We start from the raw sequence: 13,689 nt of genomic DNA on the forward strand, positions 1-13,689 counted from the left end.
TGACCAAAATCGATGGGCCGCAATAGGTACCTGGTGCCTTGCCCAACTGAGTACCAATGTAATGTATCTTTCTTATCATACCATCATGGGTAAATGAGCAGAAGGGCTATTATGAGATCATGAGAATAAAACATAAGGGAATAATCAACATAGAACAACCCAACATGATATACTATAACGACGCGATCGATCACTTTGAGAATTAGCATCTTGTTCGGTGGCTTAAGGTCTTGAGCAGCTTTGCATTATGTGTTATGACTTGCAGGCTGGTCGAGTTTGGATTTCAGATGATTCGCGGTCAATTTTGAAGAAGGAATCTAGTTTTAGAAGTTTAAGAGGTAAGAGTTGACCGTAGTTTTGCTTTTGTGTAAACGACTCCGAAATGGCATTTTCTTGATTCTAATATCTTGGTATGGTGATTTTTTACTCAGGCATGCATCCAGATTCGGGCTTGGAGGTCTTTAAGATATTTTGAAGCATTTTGGTGAAAATTGGAAAAGTTTTGGAAGGTCAAGAGGTTTGATCGGGAGTTGACTTGGTTGATATCGGAATTAGATTGGAATTTCTATAGATGGATTAGTTCCTTTACGTCATTTGGGACTTGCATGAAAACTTTGATGGTATTCCAGGTTGATTTAATATGTTTCGACACGAGTTTTGGTTGTTGGAAGATTTGAAAATTTATAAGTTTGATCTGTGGTGCAATTCATAGTTACGATGTTGTTTGATGTTATTTGAGGTCTTGAATAGGTCCACATTATGTTGTAGGACTCGTTGGTATATTTGACGGGGTCTTGAGTGGCTCAGATGGGTTCGTACGAGTTTCAGGTCATGTTTGGTCATGATGGCAGGTCTGTTTCTGGTTGCACCTGTGTATTTCTTGAGCGCAGGTGCGAAGTTGCTTCTGGAAAATGGGTCTCTTCTACAATATTTGGCAGGAGTTCAGCTTCTGTGGAATAGAGAACGTATTTACATGGACACATATGCGGTGAGCCCATCGTAGATACGAGTTTGAGGCTCCAGTTGGTCGTCCGCTTCTGCGGTTTATTTGGTGCTTCTGCGGCATTGCAGGTGCGATGGGATGCTCGCAGATGTGAAGAATGGACTGCTAAGTAAGGGCCGTAGATGCAAGATTGTTCTTGCAAAAGCTTGATCGCATGAGAGAAAAACATTGGTCCGCAAATGCGGAAAATGCTAGGGAGAAAGGTTATATTCGAGGGTTTGTTATTTTTACCATATTTTGAGTTGTAGACTTCGAATTTGGGCGATTATTGAGGGGATCTTCACGTGGTTGTTTGGGGTAAGTTATATTTACCCAGATTTTATTTCATGATTTAATGACATGGGAATTCAAGAACATAGGCACCTCTAATACTTCTATGGATAGAGTCATTTATGAAAGTTTTGCACTTGGTCATTTCGTTTGTATCATATGGATCATGCCAAAAGGAAATAAGGGATAGCCTTAACATACCTGAGTCAATTCTCTTGACAATACCTCTAACACAAATTGATTGCAACAAAAAATGTAGCGGCATATCGAAGTATGGGAAAATCCATATGATATTCTTTGAGAAAGATTGCACTGTACTCCCTTAAAATTACAAAATCTCACGTTGTTAAGACACAATCTCATATGAATTTTTAAAGTAAGTCATGTTACTATCACATAAATTCTTATATGAACTTGCCGAAGCCTCTTACATCGCCTTAGAGATATACAAAGTGAGTTTAGAGAGGTTTTTAAGCCTTTAGGTGTGGGCCCCACATGGTATGATGATTTGGCCACAAAACTCTCTTAAAAAGTACCACCTTGTTAAGAAATTTAAGAGTCACAATTTGGGTCTTTGATCCTTGTTCCAAGTGCTTCCACATTGGGCTTATCCACTCCCAACAATTAACCACCAACATCTTAATTAATTGTTAGTCCCCCACTAAAATCACTAATTACCCGATTATTCACATAATTAATTGTATACTGTGAAATCGAAGGGTCCAATTCCTTGCCATCGAGGCACCTCAGAAGATCATCTCGAAGCCTCGAGGTTACAAGGCTATGATCAAGTTTTCTCCCTCGAGGTTCATCGACGCCTGACCATGGGATAATGTCGACCACAACTATGGTAGAAATGGGGAGTTCCCAAGGTACATGGCTAAGACTGACAGAGCCTAGTGGACTACCCTAACCCTGAATTAGGGTCTCATTTAGCTGTCCCATCCCCTTATCTCTGTAATTAATGCATTTTGTACTATGTTGGGATTCCGTTCATATATAAAGGGGATCCTTATCATTTTAGCGAGGCTTGTTGCTTCAGTTGCTCAATACGAAATAAACAAGAACATTCTCTTCGCTCTCTAACACATTCTCTTGATATTGTTTCTTCCATTTATTATTTTCATTATTGCTCTTTATCTATTGATTATCATTGGCTATAAAGAGCCTTTGTTGATTTTATTATAATTGTTAGACATACTTCGATCACCTTCGATAGCTCACAGCCGGGCTCCGGAATTGACCTCGAGGCCCCTGAATCGACAAGCTCGAGGCCTGGATTGTTAACCTATCGAACTGATTGTCACCTTACTCCTTACTCTTATCTCGTTTCTAAACCTCACATTTAGCATCAACTGCTTAACAACTAGCATAAAAATAGATCACGTATTTTTAGAGTCCCATAATCAAATTTAATGGTTATTACCATTTTCATGGTAAACAGTTTGGTGCCCACCGAGGGGTTAAAAATAATAGTGATTATTTTCTTGCTGGTTTTACTACATAATGCAAGTTATCTTTCACGCTTTCTCTTGTCCAAGATCTTCGATTTCAGGCCGAAATGTCTAATTCAGTGAATGGAGGTGAAAACAACAACCTTGAGGACCACGGAGAAAACGGTGGGGCCATTCCAGGTGTTGGTATGCCACCAGAACCAATACCCATGGACGCGGTCTCACGCAACACGCAACACATCGACATAAGCTCCCACATTGACAGGAGCGTGCACCAAAGGGATCAACAAGAGGCTTAGAAAACCCCAACTAAGGAAGAACAAGAGCTTAGCCTTCATGATATTTTTGAAATGTTGCAGGCACAACAGCTGGCTATTGCTCAGCTGCAAAGTCACCAGAAAACTCTTAGCACAGTAGCACCGGGGATAGCTCCCCCAGCTGAACAGGTACCAGAGAGATCAAGCAATAACGGGTCGATGACCGATCCCGTTATCGTAAATATGCTCGAGGAGCTCACTAGAAGGATCGAATCGGGCAAGAAAATGATAGAAGCCAACGATAAAAAGGTCGAGACCTACAACTCCAAGGTCGACAAAATTCCCGGCGCACCCCCGATCCTGAAAGGTATGGATTCGAAGAAGTTCATAGAAAGGCTGTTCCCAGAGGAAGCGGCTTCGAATCCCATTCCAAAGAAGTTCAGAATGATAGACCTCCCAAAATATAATGCAACCTCAGATCCAAACGAGCACGTTACTGTTTACACTTGCGCAGTGAAGGGCAACGAGATAAAGGACAACGAGATCGAGTCCGTCTTACAAAAGAACTTTGGAGAGATGCTCTCGAAGGGGTCCATGATGTGTTATCACAACCTAGCTCCTAACTCCATAGACTCATTCGCCATGCTGGCACTCTCCTTCACAAAGGCACATGTCGGTGCCATCAAAGTGGCAACAAGTAAATCTAACATGTTCAAGATCAAGCAGAGGGAGAATGAAATGCTGCGAGAATTCGTATCTCGTTTTCAAATGGAACGGATGGAACTACCACCAGTCTCTAACAACTGGGCAGTGCAGGCCTTTACTCTAGGTCTGAATGAATGAAGCTCGGTGGCTTCAAAGCAGTTGAAACAGAATTTGGTCGAGTACCCCGCTGTGACCTGTTTGGATGTCCACAACTGATACCAGTCGAAGATCAGGGTCGAAGACGACTAGCTAGGAGCCCCCTCGGGCTTAGTATAACCAAGTAGGCTTCTAGCGAACGAGCCAAAGCCAAACAAATAAAGATACCATCTATACGCCGAAGACAGAATGAACGCCCCGAGGCGCAACTCACCTCGCAACGATCGAACGATAGACCGAGGACAGAATCCTTAGGGACTCACCAACAGAACCGGATTCGACAGGAATGCAGGGCCAACGGAGGCACCTCACTTATCAGAATACAACTTCAACATTGATGTATCGGACATCATGTTCACTATCAGTAAAATAAGACGCCAAGTGGCCCAAGCCTGTACATTCAGATCCTTCACAAAGGAATCATAACTTAGTGTGTGCATTTCACAACACACACGGCCAGAGGACCGAGGATTTCCACCAACTCCAAGAAGAGGTAGCTGGATACTTAACAAAGGTCACCTCCGAGAATTCCTCAGCGACGGAGCCAAAAATCAGTTCTGGGAAAGAGAGGCGGCTAAGAAGAAAGAAACGAATGAGCCGCAACATGTCATCCATATGATCTTGGGAGGCATCGATGTCCCACAAGAACCCGTGATGAGAAGGACAAAAATATACATCACTAGAGAAAAGCAAACCTGGGGGTATATACCCGAGGATGCCCTCACTTTCAGCAAAGAAGACACTGAGACCTTGTCTCAACCCCACAAAGACGCATTGGTAATCTCTTTCCTCGTAAATACATTTCAAATAAAATGTGTACTCGTGGATCCAGGTAGCTCGACCAATATTATCAGGTCGAGGGTAATAGAGCATCTCGGACTGGTTAACCAAATCGTGCCCGCCACTCGAGTCCTCAACGGATTCAACATGGCAAGTAAAACAACGAAATGAGAAATCACTCTCCCAGTCAACGTGGACGACACAACCCAGAATGTCAAATTTCATGCCATCGAAAGAGATATGAGGTACAACGCCTTGTTCGGGAGGCCGTGGATACACTGCATGAGAGCAGTACCATCCACCCTCGACCAAATAATGATATTCCCGACAAAGGATGGGATTAAAAGCATCTACGGGGAGCAACACACGGCGAGAGAACGGTGTACGATGTGGGGCCAACACCGATACCTCCACCCGCAAAGGAGCCAAAGGGTAATCAAGTTACATCTTCGGTTAAGCCTAATTAAACAAAACAAAGGATCGTACTGCATCCTCGTCACAACCTACTGAGAGATATCAGACCCCGAAACATCGCTGGCATATCCCACACTAAGGTATAACCATCTCCCTTTTTATTATTTATTTCATACTAACCCTTATGCAGGCGCCCAACCGAAGCAGTCAAAGCGCTAACCCAACCCGAAGATCTTAAGGTTTTAAAGCATCCGTTGCACTCTTTTCCTTCGACCGAGTTTTTTATCTCGAAAAGGGTTTTACCGGCAAGGTTTTTAATGAGGCAACCTTCACATTCTACCTAAGCACGACTCGACAAGAATTCAAGGCTTCTTTTGCAACCAACCCCGAATACTGGGGTGCATCCCCTCTGAAGGCCATCCGCTCGAAAAAGGCAAGGATTGCCAAATGGGGTCCCAATAGGAAAATGATGTACCGGGCCATACAGACAAACGAACCGTGTCCGTATTGCTGGGCCTCGACGGCAAAAACATGTACACTTGAACAAAGTAACTGAAGAATATCTTTTATCAAAGCATCTCACACTCCAAAGAAGCTCGGCACCTCGGCACCTTTGCAAAAATGACTCCCCTGCCGAAAACGTCTTGAACACTCGGGGACTAGCGTCAACAATTCAATACCTGAACGACCTCCGGGTCAGGACTCCAAACTCTTAATCCCTCAATGAGGCAACATGAAAATCACGAAACATCTCCAAAGGCTGAAAACGCCCCGAACACTTGGGGACTGGTGTCAAAATCTCAAAAATGCACGACATCAAGGTCGGAACCTCCGAAATTGTAAGCCCTCAATAAGGCAATTCAAAGTTTACAAGTAACGACTTCCGAACCAAGATACCCTCGATGACTCGGGGACTGTCGCCAATCACCATTCATTAAGAAACCCGAGGCCATAAGACCCCGAGCGAGCAGACTGGGTCTCGTAAGACCTATATAAGGCAGCAACAATATCTATAAGACCTCAAGCAAGGCATGAACAATACTTGTACTAAGTATCTAAAACTGTAAGACCTCAAAGGCATATGAAACTTGTAAAATCTTACTAAAGGCATAAACCCGATCTCAAATTTTCCTCTATATATCGAACTTGTAAGACCCCTAAAAAGGCATACCCTCGATATAGAAGCCGAAATTACTTCACTCGGGACTTAAAAGCTCCGTCCGAACACAAATGACTCCAGTCACAAGGTTGTACCAGCCAAACTAACGTGACTCGGGGACGCCCGACCGTCGCTACAAAATCACAAGCCTTCAATTAATTTGAATCTACTTCAAAATAAACCGGTTAAATAGGTTACCCTCGACATAGGCAAAAGAGCTTCGACCACGTCAGCTCCAAATCACATGCTTTGAGATACTCAGCCTCCGATCCAAACCTCATGAGTTGCTCGATTATCGCCTCATAACGACTCATAATTGAGGTTTTTATCGAACTGTCGAAGAGTCAGGCAAAAAATTATTTCAAAAAGTCCTTAACGAGGGAAAAATAAAGTCAATAAAAGGTCTCTTCAACCTAAGGCGTAAGAGCCATTGTTGCCAGCCCACACTAAAAGGTTGCTTCGACCCAAGGCGCAAGAGCCATTGTCTCCAGCCCACACTAAAAGGTCGTATCGGCCCAAGGCATAAGAGCCATTATCGTCAGCCCGCACAAATACAAAACTTCAGGGTCGAATGAGCTCGAGTTGAAACTCGATTCGGAGACTGAACCCAAAATAGTTAACTATATATGTCTAAAGGCAAGGCGTAAGAGCCATTGTTGCTATCCCACATAAAAGGTCGCATCGACCAAGCGTGTAAGAGCCTGCGGGCCAGCCTAATGAGCCCCAGGGCCATATCATGACTCTAAGGATTCCTACAAACTCAAAGACTAGTTCACCTGGCCAAATTCAAGACAGAAAGAGATACAAAAGAAATAAAGCTGCAAGGTTTTCTTTTATACACATATGCGAAAAAATGCAATCTCCATCTACAAACATGCTTTGAAAATATACAGATGGGGAAATCTACGCCCTTGGGAGAAGGCCTCGTTTTTGCCTTCTTCGGCGTCAGACAAAAGTAACCGAGCATCACGCTCGTCTGCCCTCGCTCGCGCCAACTCTTCTGAAAGGGCGAAACCCCCAGCACGGATCTCCTCGAGGGTCTTTCTTTGAGACTTGTAACGAACATATTCTTCAATCCTCTCTTTGCGGTCGAGGATATTTCTTAGCTCAGCTTGAGTATCGGTAGCTTCCTTTAAATAGATTGTCATCTCCTGGTCAGCCTTAGTTCGGCTTATTACAGCTTCAGCCTGGGCATCAACGATCTCAGCCCTGACCTTCGAAAGCTCGAACTGAAGCTTTTTAATCATATCAGTTTGAACTGAGCGTTGTCAGGAGCCAAGCAAAGTTGAGCCTCAAAAGCAGGAACTTTAGCCAGAGCACCCTTCCCCTCTAAAGCTTGAGCCTCCGCCCGAGCTTTTAGCTTATCATGCTCACGCCTGGCTCAGCCAGCTTCATCCCAAAGGTGCTCCATGGCCTCCATCTTTTTTTACAACTGAAATAAATGAAGTGTTAGCCTCAGAAGCTAGAAGGAAGAATGCACGCTCACCCAGGACAGAAAATTACCTGCTCCTTCAAGTAGTTCTTATAATTCAAGCTCCGGCTCAGCAAATACCGCAAGTGCACCAACTCGACTTCCTTTTCATCACAAAGGAGCCTAAGGGATCTCTCCTCATCCAGAGCTTTCCACAGCCTGGCTTCACAACGAAGTAGCCCAGACTTAAGCTTGTCGAAGGCCTGCAAAAAAAACCCAATTAGGGAGGGAAGGCGCGAAGCTCAAAAGGCTTGTGCCGAAACTCACCATGAAGTGAAGTCGTTGGGCTTCCTCGAATGCCGAGCGCACATCTGCCAACCTAGTTACCCCAGCTCTGAAAGGATCAACTCCGGCCGAGGCACAGTCGCTCGGTGTATGCGACCCCCGGTTCCTAGTATCCCTCGAAGTACTGTCGACGGAAAAAGAGGGCGACAGCGGTGGGGAAACCATCTTTCTAGAATCAGGAACCACGGACGCGGAAGGATCGGATGATGCTCCCGCTCCGGAGCCCCGGTCCCATTTCGCCTTGCTTTGAGCGCCATCGCCCTGTAAAAGCATCTCTCGCTTATTGTTGTAGTTCTTTAGCCCGAAAGCTGGCAACCCTTCCCCCTCTCCAGAAGAGTGTTTCCTCTCCTCGAGAGGCTCCCCGATGCCTACAATAGCAAGATTAATACGCATAAAGGGAAAATGCAACTACAAATGAAGGAAGGGAAAAGAAAAAATAGCACAAAACGCACCATGATGTTTTGCTTCCCTTCTGCCCCGGGACAAAGCTCGCCACTTGCGCTCATAATAGGTCGAGTTGGTTGCCAACTTCCGCACCCAATCTGGTAGATCAGGAACATCGCCCGGCACCTATGAAACCAGTGCAGAAAAAAAAGGCACGGTTACGAAACCAGCTTTCGCCATGGACAAAACTGAGAAGGCACAAAATGCACCACTTATGTGTATAGTTCCATTCATCAGGGAATGGCATAAGCTCCATAGGGATAATGTCAGTGGTCCGAACTCGGACGAAGCGATTCACCCACTCCCAGTTTTCATCTTCCTCATCATCAACAATGAAGGGCGTGGTCGATCGGCATCGCAAGGTTAGCAGACCTCGATTGTGAAAGAGGTACAGCCTAATAAGATGATTGAGCGTAAGTTCAAGCCCCGTCTTCTCCGCGAAAAATCTCATCATCAACAGTATTCGCCAAAATGATAGGTGGATTTGAGCCAAGGTAACCTGATACTTTAAACAGAAGTCAAGCACAACCCTATCAAGGGGTCCCAGTGTGAAAGGATACGTGTACACATTCAAAAACCCAGCGGTGCGATCCGTGATGCCCTAATCTGGGGAAAATGTCTGTAACACTACTTCTCCCCCCATCTGCAGTCTTTTCTCACTAACTTAAGGTGCTTTTCTCCTATCAAAGAAGTAGTCTTCAAGGCATACTCTCGTTGGTCCTGAATGCTGGAGGCGGGACTCTCCCATCTCTGCCGGACAGACCCCGACGTAGCAACCATGGCTATGGCAAAATTAAGAGAACTAAAGCAGGAATCTGTGCGAGTGCGTTAGTACTGAAGTAATGAAAGACTTAACGCAGAAAAGGAAGGGTAATTACTTAGAATGGTAGGATCTCCAAAAAAGCAGAAACAACCCTATATATGGAAAGAACAACATCATTGCAAGTCCCAAGGTGGTACCAGACCTCGAGGACGTCCACCAAAAATAAGTTAGGCTCTAAAAAGGCCAACGACATCATCGCCAGTCCCAAGGTTGTACCCGATCATTTATATTAAATTCAGAGTTATCACTTGGGATAATTTATGGTGTTCCAAGTCACCGGTTTAAAATCCCGAATCAAGGAAGTTGACTCTATTTACGGTCCGCGAACACAGAAATTCGGGTAAAGAATTCTGTTAACGCGGGAGAAGGTGTTAGGCATACCCGAGTTCCGTGGTTCTAGCACGGTCACTTTGATCATACTTGGCTTATTAAAATTGTTTAGCTACTAATTTTAGAACCTGTGTGTGTTTGCCTTTTTTAATTAAGAAATTATCTTTAAACAGGTCACGCGTACGTGTAACCATTTGTTTGGTGCGTCAAAAATCATGCCATGCGAACTTGTCCATAATTAATAACGCTTTATTATTATTAAAAAAGTTTGGCCAAAGTTGCATGAACGGATACTCCGGTTTTGTTATTAGAATCATAATTATGTCACGCGAACGTGTACGCAACTATGATCGTATTTTAGACGTGCCTAAAGCAAACTACGAACATTTGTCATTTTTATATCTACGTTGTAAAATTAATACGAGGGTCATGTATGATTAAATCGTGGATGACACACCTCAGACTATATAAACTAAATTTTAATTAGCAGCCTATTAAAACAATTTTATTATTAAGAAAGTTTGATCGAAGTTGCGCGAACGCATACTCCAAATTAGTTTGTAAAATCGTAATTATGTCACGTGAACGTGTACACAATCACAAAAGCACTTATTAATCATTATCAAGATTGATGCGCCTAATTTAGTCATTAGAAACATTTCAATTCAATCATCCACACAAACATATAAAATAGACAACCAAGCAAAGAAGACAGAGATAATCCAAAGTAAGTGAAAATACGAAAGTTACGAGTAATAAAATATGAGAACATATGACCAGAACTAACATGTATTTTGAAGAAGAAGGATATTCTTTTTTTTAAAAACTAATCACTATGAAAGAACCTTTAAAATATGATTAAGGAAGAGAAATGTAGTGCCGGGTATTCCGTTTTGAGAGCTTTAAACTATTTGTTAAGAGCAAATTCACAATTGAGAAATAAAACCAAGTTTAACTCCATGAACGAAACAGACTCCGTGGCACTTTAATTTGAACTCAAGATTTCACTTATTGTCCATCAACTTTCAAGCAAAGCACAATTTACTCATCACGCTTAATGAGGCCAAATAAACTTTTTTGAATACATTCTTCACATGGAATTAGACTAGACAAGTATAGGAAGGAATAAAATCTTACCCAAACACATGTTCCTAAATAGTCGAGCAACTGGTTCTCATCACAACAATACTACGACAAGAAGGGATCCAAACAATTTGAATAGTAATTCATTCGGGAACGAACAATCAGCAACGAATTTTAGCACAACCCAACTACGAATTTAAAATTGATTGATTGAATTTTAAGAAAAGACAGGAGTAAAATCTGACCTCAGATCTGAAATCCAATAAGAAAATTGAAACAATTTCGAGCAAAGAATCGCGACCAAGACTCAACAAAGGACCTCGACTCTCCAACGATGACTGACGTTGACAACTACTGCTGCTGGAATCTCAGATTCGATCCCAAAATATATACAAATCGAAGACGGCGCCAGCAACCTCGATGGATCTCGACCAACAATCAATGAGATATCACCGAAAATAAAAACTCACGAACAAAAGATTGACTGAATGGCTGAACTTCGTGAAGCTGTTATTTGGTGGTTATTTCAGATGCGTTCATGGTGTTCAACAACAGCTGATTGCAGGCTGGAATTGGAGGAGGTCGTCACCGGCGAGATGAAGAAGAAGAAAGGGGTCAGCGGAGGCGATGGCTGGTGTTTGGTCGCTGATACCCTTCGTTGAAGAAGATGGGTTCCTTGGTTTTTTGTTGAGGAAGAAGCAGAACAGATCCTTAAGGGTATTAGGTTTAGGCTGCTTTTTCCATGAAGGAGATGAAACCCAGGGTTTTTGGACTCTCAAGCAGATGAACGAAAATCTGATGGGGATCGTCCTTTTTTTTCCAAAAACGGCGGATTGGATTATTAGGCATCTAGGTCTTGAGCTAGCTCTAGGTTTTGGGGTCTAGGTATTTTAGGCTCATTTTCTGGTTATATAGAAAGTTTTTTAGGTTAAGGGGGTATGGGTTTTGTATTATTGGATCTTAAAATTGGGAAAAAGACTAAAAAAAAATGGACTACAAGATTAAAATGGGATAAACCAACCCAAAACTAACTCTTCCTTCTAAATATATAATTTATAATATAAAATATAAAACTAATTTTAATTAATTAAACATAAATTATATTAAAACATTAAACTATTTTTGTGTTTTCAAGATTATATAAAAATAAAAATAAGGTACTATTTTTTGTATTTTTTTAAGTTTTATGAAAGGTATATAAACTAAAAGCAACTAGAAACAAGAAATATTTTTTAATTTTTATTTTGTGATAAAATAAAGTAAAAGGGTCAAAACTAGTTAAAATAATTATATTAGACCTAAAACTAAATATTTAAATACAAAAATCTGTAAAATCTTGGGGAGGGTCAAAATTCACATGTTTATAGCTACCCCTCTTTGACTGAAAACACGAAGTATTTTCAGACAAAGAACGACTAGACATGTTTTTTGACCAGACCCTTATTTAGAGAGACCAAAAACTAAAAAAAGGAGGATATGACCGAGCCCTGGCATCTGAGTTGCCTAAATATCCTTGGCTATAAAGGAATCAGGCCACATGTAGTTCAGAAGTGAGTGAAATAATGGAGTATACCAAGGTGGAGAGCCGGTCGAGGTGCCATTCCGTCGAAGTTCCAGTTCGCGGTCCTGTTATTACATCAAAAATCAAAAAAATGAAAAAGACTAGTTAAGCGTGTGAACTATGAGTTACAAGATTCCTATCTATAAGTCTTCTGAAGCTTGATCTTGAGTCTTGAATGCCTCTTCATGCAGACTCTAGATTTGAACCTTAGCGCTTGTTAGCTGCAGGTGCTAGCTCGCTCTTCTTTAGCTTTTCGGATCAAGATCGGACATGTGGTGTTTATGACTTCAACCACGTCTTGAGCAGTTCACACCTTTTTCTGCTTCTGTATTTTGGATTAACTTCTCTTTTTTTTTCTTTTTCCCCTCTTTTTTTTTATATTCTGGATTGAGACTACTTCTGTTGGTCATCTCGGACTATTGACCCGCATTCTTGCTGCGAACTTCTTTTGTTGCTGACTTGAATTGCATTCTGAAGTGAATTCCCTTATTTTCCAGGTGGGTGCCTGATTGCCAAAACTTGAACTGTCTTCCTTTGAAACTTGAACTGCCTTCCCTTGTTCTCCAGGTGGGCGCCCGATTGCTGAAACTCGAACTGCTTTCCTTGAAACTTAGGCTGCTTTCCCTTGTTCTCCAGGTGGGAACCTGATTGCTGAACTTGAACTGTCTTCCTTCGAAACTTGAGTTGTTTTCCCTTGTTCTCTAGGTGGGTGCCTGACTGCTGAAACTCGAACTGATTTTCTCTGAAACTTGAGCTGATTTCCCTTGTTCTCCAGGTGGGTGCCTGATTGCTGAACTTAAACTGTCTTCCTTTGAAACATGAGTTGTTTTCCCTTGTTCTCCAGGTGGGCGCCTGATTGCTGAACTTGAACCACTTTTCCCTGAAACTTGAGTTGTTTTCCCTTGTTCTCCAAGTGAACGCCTGATTGCTGAACTTGAACTGTCTTCCTTTGAAACTTGAGTTGTTTTCCCTTGTTCTCCAGGTGGGCGCCTGATTGCTGAACTTGAACCGCTTTCCTTTGAAACTGCTTTCGCTTGAAACTTGAATTGTCTTCCCTTGTTCTCCAGGTGGGCGCCTGATTGCTGAAATTTGAACTGCTTTCCTTTGAAACTGCTTTCCCTTGAAACTTGAACTGTCTTACCTTGTTCTCCAGGTGGGCGCCTGATTGCTGAAACTCGAACTGCTTTTCTTTGAAACTTGAACTGCCTTCCCTTGTTCTCCAGGTGGGCGCCTGATTGCTAAACTTGAAATGTCTTCCTTCGAAACATGAGCTGCCATCCCTTTTTCTCCAGGTGGGCACCTGATTGCTGAACTCGACCTGCTTTCCCTTGTTACTTGAAATCTTTTTCCCTTATTGTCTAGGTGGGCACCTGATTACAATAAAACAGACAAAACAGAAGAAACTTTTCTACCCCAGTTTGGTACCGAAAATATCTGTGAGTGTTAATCGAATCTTATTATCAAAAGAGCTATAATAAATCAAAAACTAAGTCC

The sequence above is a fragment of the Nicotiana sylvestris genome, chromosome 3 (assembly GCF_000393655.2).
Source record: "Nicotiana sylvestris chromosome 3, ASM39365v2, whole genome shotgun sequence".
In the NCBI taxonomy this organism is placed as follows: domain Eukaryota; kingdom Viridiplantae; phylum Streptophyta; class Magnoliopsida; order Solanales; family Solanaceae; genus Nicotiana; species Nicotiana sylvestris.